Source organism: Lolium perenne, chromosome 2 (assembly GCF_019359855.2).
Source record: "Lolium perenne isolate Kyuss_39 chromosome 2, Kyuss_2.0, whole genome shotgun sequence".
NCBI classification, from domain to species: domain Eukaryota; kingdom Viridiplantae; phylum Streptophyta; class Magnoliopsida; order Poales; family Poaceae; genus Lolium; species Lolium perenne.
Genome location: NC_067245.2, coordinates 106,289,608 through 106,300,711, shown reverse-complemented (window position 1 = coordinate 106,300,711; position 11,104 = coordinate 106,289,608).

Genomic DNA, 11,104 nt, shown 5'->3' with positions numbered 1-11,104 from the left:
CCAACAAAAGTGTAGAGTATGCATTTATCTATTCTGTTATGTGATCAATGTTGAGAGTGTCCACTAGTGAAAGTGTAATCCCTAGGCCTTGTTCCTAAATATCGCTATCGTCGCTTGTTTATCGTTTCACCGTGTTACTATCGCTGCAATACTACCACCATCAACTACACGCCAGCAAGCTATTTTCTGGCACCGTTGCTACTGCTCATATATATTCATACCACCTGTATTTCACTATCTCTTCGCCGAACTAGTGCACCTATTAGGTGTGTTGGGGACACAAGAGACTTCTTGCTTTGTGGTTGCAGGGTTGCATGAGAGGGATATCTTTGACCTCTTCCTCCCTGAGTTCGATAAACCTTGGGTGATCCACTTAAGGGAAAACTTGCTGCTGTTCTACAAACCTCTGCTCTTGGAGGCCCAACACTGTCTACAGGAAAGGAGGGGGAACGTAGACATCAAGCACTTTTCTCAAGCGCCGTTGTCGGAGGAAAGGTAAAAGGTACTCACACTCCGGACCTCGGCTACCAAGATATTTCCCGGCGTCGTAAGTACTCGAAGCTATTTCCTTTAGATCCTGCAATTGCAACTTTTTGTTTCTTGTTTACACTAGTTATGCATAATGGAAAACATCTGTGAGCTCTTTGTACTATTTCCTGAGTCAAGACATGAATGGTTTAATGCGAAAATTAAAAAACCCATGGAACATGTTAGCATGAATACTTTGAACACCATTGTTGCTAATGATATGGAAAATTCTAAGCTTGGGGAAGCTGGCTTTGATGAGCATGATCTTTTTAGTCCCCCAAGCATTGAGGAGAAAATTTTCTTTGATGATACTTTGCCTCCCATATATGATGATTATAATGATAGTGGTCTTTTGGTGCCACCTACTATGGAGAGTAAATTTTGTTGTGATTATACTATGCCTCCAACACTTGATGAGAATAATAATGATAGTTACTTTGTTGAATTTGCTCCCACTACATCTAATAAAATTGATTATGCTTATGTGGAGAGTAATAATTTTATGCATGAGACTCATGATAAGAATGCTTTATGTGATAGTTATATTGTTGAGTTTGCTCATGACACTACTGAAAGTTATTATGAGAGAGGAAAATATGGTTGTGGAAATTTTCATGTTACTAAAATGCCTCTCTATGTGCTGAAATTTTTGAAACTACACTTGTTTTATCTTCCTATGCTTGTTACTTTGCTCTTCATGAACTTGTTTATGTACAAGATTCCTATGCATAGGAAGCATGTTAGGCTTAAATGTGTTTTGAATTTGCCTCTTGATGCTCTCTTTTGCTTCAAATATTATTTCTTGCGAGTGCATCATTAAAACTGCTGAGCCCATCTTAATGGCTATAAAGAAAGAACTTCTTGGGAGATAACCCATGTGTTATTTTGCTACAGTATTTTGTTTTATATTTGTGTCTTGGAAGTTGTTTACTACTGTAGCAACCTCTCCTTATCTTAGTTTTGTGTTTTGTTGTGCCAAGTAAAGCCGTTGATAGAAAAGTAAGTACTAGATTTGGATTACTGCGCAGTTCCAGATTTCTTTGCTGTCACGAATCTGGGTCCACCTCCCTGTAGGTAGCTCATAAAATTAAGCCAATTTACGTGCATGATCCTCAGATATGTACGCAACTTTCATTCAATTTGAGCATTTTCATTTGAGCAAGTCTGGTGCCATTTTAAAATTCGTCAATACGAACTGTTCTGTTTTGACAGATTCTGCCTTTTATTTCGCATTGCCTCTTTTGCTATGTTGGATGAATTTCTTTGATCCACTAATGTCCAGTAGCATTATGCAATGTCCAGAAGTGTTAAGAATGATTGTGTCACCTCTGAATATGTTAATTTTTATTGTGCACTAACCCTCTAATGAGTTGTTTCGAGTTTGGTGTGGAGGAAGTTTTCAAGGGTCAAGAAAGGAGGATGATATACTATGATCAAGAAGAGTGAAAGCTCTAAGCTTGGGGATGCCCCGGTGGTTCATCCCTGCATATTTCAAGAAGACTCAAGCGTCTAAGCTTGGGGATGCCCAAGGCATCCCCTTCTTCATCGACAAATTATCAGGTTCCTTCTCTTGAAACTATATTTTTATTCGGTCACATCTTATGCACTTTACTTGGAGCGTCTGTATGTTTCTTGTTTTTGTTTTTGTTTGAATAAATGCTTGTGTGGGGGAGAGACACGCTCCGCTGGTTCGTATGAACACATGTGTTCTTAGCTCATAATATTCATGGCGAAGGTTGAAACTGCTTCGTTAAATTATTATATGGTTGGAATTGGAAAATGCTACATGTAGAAATTGGTGTGATGTCTTGAATAATGTGATACTTGGCAATTGTTGTGCTCTTGTTTAAGCTCTTGCATCATATACCTTGCACCCATTAGTGAGGAAATACATAGAGCTTGTTAAATTTTGGGTTTGCATGAGTGGTTTCTCTAGAGTCTAGATATTTTCTAGTAAGATGTTTGAACAACAAGGAAGACGATGTATAGTTTTATAATGCTTGTAATATGTCTTTTATGTGAGTTTTGCTGTACTAGTTCGTGCTTGTGTTTGCTTCAAACAACCTTGCTAGCCTAAACCTTGTATCGAGAGGGAATACTTCTCATGCATCCAAATCCTTGAGCCAAAAAACACTATGCCATTTGTGTCCACCATACCTACCTACTACATGGTATTTTCCGCCATTCCAAAGTAAATTGCTTGAGTGCTACCTTTAAAATTCCATCATTCACCTTTGCAATATATAGCTCATGGGACAAATAGCTTAAAAACTATTGTGGTATTGAATATGTAATTATGCACTTTATCTCTTATTAAGTTGCTTGTTGTGCGATAACCATGTTCACTGGGGACGCCATCAACTATTCATTGTTGAAATTCATGTGAGTTGCTATGCATGTCCGTCTTGTCTGAAGTAAGAGAGATCTACCACCCTATGGTTAAGCATGCATATTGTTAGAGAAGAACATTGGGCCGCTAACTAAAGCCATGATCCATGGTGGAAGTTTCAGTTTTGGACATATATCCTCAATCTCATATGAGAAAAGAATTAATTGTTGTTGAATGCTTAAAGCATTAAAAGAGGAGTCCATTATCTGTTGTCTATGTTGTCCCGGTATGGATGTCTAAGTTGAGAATAATCAAAAGTGAGAAATCCAAATGCGAGCTTTCTCCTTAGACCTTTGTACAGGTGGCATAGAGGTACCCCTTTGTGATACTTGGTTAAAACATGTGCATTGTGATGATCCGGTAGTCCAAGCTAATTAGGACAAGGTGCGGGCACTATTAGTACACTATGCATGAGGCTTGCAACTTGTAAGATATAATTTACATGATACATATGCTTTATTACTACCGTTGACAAAATTGTTTCATGCTTTTAAAATCAAAGCTCTAGCACAAATATAGCAATCGATGCTTTCCTCTTTGAAGGACCATTCTTTTACTTTTATTGTTGAGTCAGTTCACCTATCTCTCTCCACCTCAAGAAGCAAACATTTGTGTGAACTGTGCATTGATTCTTATATACTTGCTTATTGCACTTGTTATATTGCTTTGCATTGACAACTATCCCTGAGATATACATGTTACAAGTTGAAAGCAACCGCTGAAACTTAATCTTCCATAGTGTTGCTTCAATACCTTTACTAAGAATTTATTGCTTTATGAGTAACTCTTATGCAAGACTTATTGATGCTTGTCTTGAAAGTACTATTCATGAAAAGTCTTTGCTATATGATTCAATTGTTTACTCATTGCATTTACATTGTTTCGAATCGCTGCATTCATCTCATAAGCTTTACAATGGTATGATTAAGATTATGTTGGTAGCATGTCACCTCAGAAATTATCTTTTATCGTTTACCTACTCGAGGACGAGTAGGAACTAAGCTTGGGGATGCTGATACGTCTCCAACGTATCTATAATTTCCGATGTTCCATGCTTGTTTTATGACAATACCAACATGTTTTGTTCACACTTTATATCATTTTTATGCGTTTTCCGGAACTAACCTATTGACGAGATGCCGAGAGGCCGATTCTTTGTCTGCTGTTTTTGGTTTCAGAAATCCTAGTAAGGAAATATTTTCGGAATCGGACGAAATCAACACCGAAAGTCTTAGAAATACGCGAAGCTTCCAGAGCACCGGAGAAAGGCCAGAGGGGTGCCAGGGGGGCCCCACACCCTAGGGCGGCGCGGCCCAAGGGGGGGGGCGCGCCCCCCTATGGTTTGGGCAGCCCAGGCCCCCTCCGACTCCGACTCTTCGCCTATTTAAGCCGTCGTGACCTAAAACTTCGGGACCAATTGACGAAACTCCAGAAAGACTCCAGGGGCGCCGCCGCCATCGCGAAACTCCAATTCGGGGGACAGAACTCTGTTTCGGCACCTGCCGGACGGGAATTGCCCGGAGCCATCTCCACCGCCGTCTTCACCGCCATCTTCACCGCCATCGCTGCCTCCATGATGAGGAGGGAGTAATCCACCCCGAGGCTGAGGGCTCCGCTGTAGCTATGTGGTTCATCTCTCTCCCATGTACCTCAATACAATAATCTCATGAGCTGCTTTACATGATTGAGATTCATATGAGTTTTGTATCACTATTATCTATGTGCTACTCTAGCAATGTTATTAAAGTAGTTTTATTCCTCTTGCACGATGTAATGGTGACAGTGTGTGCATCCGTGTTAGTACTTGGTTTATGCTATGATCATGATCTCTTGTAGATTGCGAAGTTAACTATTGCTATGATAGTATTGATGTGATCTATTCCTCCTACATATGCATGAAGGTGACAGTGTGCATGCTATGTTAGTACTTGGTTTAGTCTTTTGATCTATCTTACACTATAAGGTTACTAAAATATGAACATTAATTGTGGAGCTTGTTAACTCCGGCATTGAGGGTTCGTGTAATCCTACGCAATGTGTTCATCATCCAACAAAAGTGTAGAGTATGCATTTATCTATTCTGTTATGTGATCAATGTTGAGAGTGTCCACTAGTTAAAGTGTAATCCCTAGGCCTTGTTCCTAAATACTGCTATCGCTGCTTGTTTACTGTTTCACTGTGTTACTACTGCTGCAATACTACCACCATCAACTACACGCCAGCAAGCTATTTTCTGGCACCGTTGCTACTGCTCATATATATTCATACCACCTGTATTTCACTATCTCTTCGCCGAACTAGTGCACCTATTAGGTGTGTTGGGGACACAAGAGACTTCTTGCTTTGTGGTTGCAGGGTTGCATGAGAGGGATATCTTTGACCTCTTCCTCCCTGAGTTCGATAAACCTTGGGTGATCCACTTAAGGGAAAACTTGCTGCTGTTCTACAAACCTCTGCTCTTGGAGGCCCAACACTGTCTACAGGAAAGGAGGGGGAACGTAGACATCAGGTGTTTGAACAACAAGGAAGACAATGTAGAGTCTTATAATGCTTGCAATATGTTCTTATGTAAGTTTCGCTGTACCGGTTCATACTTGTGTTTGCTTCAAACAACCTTGCTAGCCTAAGCCTTATATTGAGAGGGAATACTTCTCGTGCATCCAAATCCTTGAGCCAAAAACTATGCCATTTGTGTCCACCATACCTACCTACCACATGGTATTTCTCTGCCATTCCAAAGTAAATTACTTGAGTGCTACCTTTAAAATTCCATCCTTTGTCTTTGCAATATATAACTCATGGGAAAAATAGCTGAAAAACTATTGTGGTATTGAATATGTACTTATGTATCTTATTTCTTATAAGTTGCTTGTTGAGCGGTAACCATGTTCCTGGGGACGCCATCAACTATTTCACCTTTGTTGAATATCATGTGAGTTGCTATGCATGTTCGTCTTGTCTGAAGTAAGGGTGATTTATCATGATCAAATGGTTTGAGTATGCATATTGTTAGAGAAGAACATTGGGCCGCTAACTAAAGCCATGATCCATGGTGGAAGTTTCAGTTTGGACAACAATCCTCAATCTCTTATGAGAATATTATCTGTTGTTGAATGCTTATGCATTAAAGAGGAGTCCATTATCTGTTGTCTATGTTGTCCCAGTATGGATGTCTAAGTTGAGAATAATCAAAAGCGAGAAATCCAATGCGAGCTTTCTCCTTAGACCTTTGTACAGGCGACATAGAGGTACCCCTTTGTGACACTTGGTTGAAACATATGTTATGCAATGATAATCCATGTAAATCCAAGCTAATTAGGACAAGGTGCGGGCACTATTGGTAATCTATGCATGAGGCTTGCAACTTATAGGATGTCTTATACATAACACATATGCTTTATTACTACCGTTGACAAAATTGTTTCTATGTTTTCAAAATAAAAGCTCTAGCACAAAAATAGTAATCCATGCTTCCCTCTGCGAAGGGCCCTTCTTCTACTTTTATGTTGAGTCAGTTTACCTACTTCCTTCCATCTTAGAAGCAAATACTTGTGTTAACTGTGCATTGATTCTTACATACTTGCTTATTTGCATTCATCATATTACTTTGTGTTGACAATTATCCATGAGATAAACATGTTGAAGTTGAAAGCAACCGCTGAAACTTATATCTTCCTTTGTGTTGCTTCAAAACTTTCTACTAAGAATCTATTGCTTTATGAGTTAACTCCTATGCAAGTCTTATTGATGCTTGTCTTGAAAGTACTATTCATGAAAAGTCTTTGCTATATGACTCAGTTGTTTAATCATTGTCTTTACCATTGCTTCGAATCACTTCATTCATTACATATGCTTTACAATAGTATTGATCAACATTATGATAGCATGTCACTTCAGAAATTATCTTTGTTATCGTTTACCTACTCGAGGACAAGTAGGAACTAAGCTTGGGGATGCTTGATACGTCTCAAACGTATCTATAATTTCTTATGTTCCATGCTACTTTTATGATGATACTCACATGTTTTATACACACTTTATGTCATATTTATGCATTTTCCGGCACTAACCTATTGACAAGATGCCAAAGAGCCAGTTGCTGTTTTCTGCTGTTTTTGGTTTCAGAAATCCTACAAAGGAAATATTCTCAGAATTAGACGAAATCAACACCCAGGGTCTTATTTTTCCACGAAGCTTCCAGAAGACCGAAAGGATTACGAAGTGGGGCGACGAGGCGCCGCCACACCAGGGCCGCGCGGCCAGGGCTGGGCCCGTGTCGCCCTGTTGTGTGGGGCCCTCGCGCCGCCTCTAAACCTACCCTTCCGCCTACTTAAAGCCTTCGTCGCGAATACCCCAGCACCGAGAGCCACGATACGGAAAACCTTCCAGATACGCCGCCACCAATCCCATCTCGGGGGATTCAGGAGATCGCCTCCGGCACCCTGCCGGAGAGGGGAATCATCTCCCGGAGGACTCTTCATCGCCATGATCGCCTCCGGAGTGATGTGTGAGTAGTTCACCCCTGAACTATGGGTCCATAGCAGTAGCTAGATGGTTGTCTTCTCCTCATTGTGCTATCATGTTAGATCTTGTGAGCTGCCTATCATGATCAAGGTCATCTATTTGTAATGCTACATGTTGCGTTTGTTGGGATCCGATGCATATGTAATACTATGTTATGTTGATTATCAATCTATCATATATGTGTTGTTTAAGATCTTGCATGCTCTCCATTGCTAGTAGAGGCTCTGGCCAAGTTGATACTTGTAACTCCAAGAGGGAGTATTTATGCTCGATAGTGGGTTCATGCCTCCATTTAATCTGGGACAGTGACAGAAAGTTCTAAGGTTGTGGATGTGCTGTTGCCACTAGGGATAAAACATCAATGCTTTGTCTAAGTGTATTTGTGTTGATTACATTACGCACCATACTTAATGCAATTGTCTGTTGTTTGCAACTTAATACTGGAAGGGGTGCGGATGCTAACCTGAAGGTGGACTTTTTAGGCATAGATGCATGCTGGATAGCGGTCTATGTACTTTGTCGTAATGCCCAATTGAATTTCACACTACTCATCATAATATGTATGTGCATTGTTATGCCCTCTTTATTTGTCAATTGCCCAACTGTAATTTGTTCACCCAACATGCTATTTCTTATCGGAGAGACACCACTAGTGAACTGTGGACCCCGGTCCATTCTTTTACATCGAATACAATCTACTGCAATACTTGTTCTTTACTGTTCTTCGCATACAAACATCATCTTCCACACTATACATCTAATCCTTTGTTACAGCAAGCCGGTGAGATTGACAACCTCACTGTTAAGTTGGGGCAAAGTATTTGGATTGTGTTGTGCAGGTTCCACGTTGGCGCCGGAATCCCTAGTGTTGTGCCGCACTACACTCCGCCACCATCAACCTTCACGTGCTTCTTGACTCCTACTGGTTTGATAACCTTGGTTTCTTACTGAGGGAAAACTTGCCGCTGCACGCATCACACCTTCCTCTTGGGGTTCCCAACGGGCGTGTGCTTTACGCGTCATCATGCGCCTCTTCGTCCCCCCTCCGGACTTCATCTTCGTTTCGGTAAATATTAACTTCGGCTTTTGTTTCGTCCAATTCCGAGAATATTTCCTATACAACTTTTCTGAAATACAAAAACAACAGAAAACATGAAATTGGCACTGTGGCATCTTGTTAATATGTTAGTGCTGGAAATCAGTTAAAAGTGCAACGAAGTCCAAACAAAACATATATGAATTGGTGTAAAACAAGCATGAAGCATCAAAAATTATAGATATGTTTGAGACGTATCATTCTCCTCTGAGGTGAGGGTTCTAGCGGTAGCTATGTGGTCTAAATCTCTCTCCTATGGTGTGATTTTTATGTGATCATGAGCTTTGTAATCTAGTTGAATAAGTAGATGTTACTCTTCATCTATTATGCTACTCAAGTGGTTTTATTATGTGACCTCTGGAGATACCTTGTCCCACGGTGTGAAGGTGATAGCGTGCACACCGTGTGTGTCTCTTAGGCTAAATTTTATAGAAATACTTATCATGAGTTATAATTTGAGTTATATGTCTCTATGAAATTGTGGTGTTTGTTAGTACTATCTTTGGATGCTCAAAGTGACAGAGTGGGGTGTCCCTAGGTTTGGAACGCAAACTTTAAGGGGTGCTTTTGCAGCCCTACGCGGTGAATTGGCGTTCGTTATCCAACCGGAGAGTAGTTCAGAGTAGCATAGTGAAGAGATGATATTTATGTATTCAATTATGATATCATTGTCGAGAGTGTCCATCCGTGAAAGTAAGATCCCTAGGCCTTGTTTCTAAGCATTGAAAGACCGTTCAACCAGTTCTGCTACATGTTTGCTTGCTGCCATTTTTTATTTCAGATTGCAATTGCCACTTATAATCATCCATATTACTTACATTTTACTATCTCTTCGCCGAACTAGTGCACCTATACACCTGACAAGTGTATTGTGTGTGTTGGGGACACAAGAGACTTCTTGTATCTTAATTGCAGAGTTGGTTGAGAGGGATATTGATGAGGCCTAAGGGATAGGGAGTGCCCAGATCTCACGAATTTGGTCAAGTGTGTGGGTGAAAGGGGATGGGAAAGAGGAATAACACACACAAAAACCAAATCAAAAAACATACAACCCAACACAAACCAATTATACTCCCTTGGTAGGTTAGACCAAGCCAATAGAATCACTTCTTGGAAAGACCCTTGGGTAGAATCCAAGAAGGGAGAGATTGGTGATGGAGATCCCCACTAGAACTTGTATGAAAGAGGGGGAAGCCTAGAATCATCCATGAAGAGTAGGGATTCCTCAAGAGTGCCTTGATACAAAGAACATAGTTCTAGGGAGATAAAGCTCAAGCAATAATCCTCAAATCTTGTCTAAACCCTAATTGAGGTGGGAGATGAGATACATATAGTCCAGATTTCGTCCAAGGGTAAAAGGGGCATTACACATAAGTTAACTTAAGCATATATGTGAAGATAGACGGCTGGGATTGACTCAAAGGGGTGCTGGTTGGGGCTGGCCGGTCATACCGGCCAGGAGGGCCGGTTAGACCGGGTCAAGTTCCTGGTCTTCACTGCGGGGCTGGGAGACCGGGCCGGTCATACCGGCCAGGAGGGCCGGTTAGACCGGGTCATCTTCCTGGTCTTCACTGCGGGGCTAGGAGCCCGGCCCGGTCATACCGGCCTAGTGGCCCGGTCATAACGGGTGGCACCCGGTCACACCGGCTGGCCGGTTAGACCGGCCAGGGTTCCTGGTCCCTGGTCGCTGCGCTATGAGGCGTTGAGGCTTGGGCCGGTATGACCGGCCAGTCCTTCTTCTCCTCATTTCTCCTTTCTTCTCTCTTCTCTTCTTCTCCCTTTATCTTAGCTTCTTCTTCTTTTTTCTCTTCTCCTTCTTCCTTGAACAATAGGGCCTTCTCCTGCTCATGTCCTTGATGCAACTTGTACCTAATAACACATAGAGATTTGGCATGAGGTAGCATTCCGTTCAAAGGCGTGTTAAGGACAAGAGTAGAGAGGATTGAATTCACCTCATCAGGTAGAGCTTTGACTCAAGCTCGTGTCATCGGTCCACTTGGGGGACTAGTTGGACTTGGTGCAGTGTCGACCTTGGGCGGGGCTACATCAGATATCTTTGAACTCTACCTCCCTGAGTTCGGTAAACCTTGGGTTATTCACTTAAGGGAAACTTGTTGCTGCTCTACAAACCTCTGCACTTGGAGGCCCAACACTATCTACATAAATAGAAGCGTGCGTAGACATCACCGTGCTAGTGCGCCACGGGTATTTGTGGTAGATTTTGGTCCACACCATCCTTTACAATTTTGAAAAAAAAAGATAAAATTTCAAATTTGAAATTACTCTGAGATGTAGTTATGGTACTTGATAAACATGATTTTGACATATTCTACAAAACTTCGCTATGTTTCGGCAAAATGATTTAGATTTGCATACGACATCATATGGGAAAGCATCTACAGAAAAAGTTACATCCGAATTCATCGGCCTTCGCTCGTTTTCGACTTTTTAGAATCCTCAAAATCGAAACGGAAAATAAAGTATTCGACCATTCTGGATTTCGCTGAAAACAAATTTTGAAACAGTCTCACACCGAGATTGCCCTCCTCCTTATAATCTCCATGGAA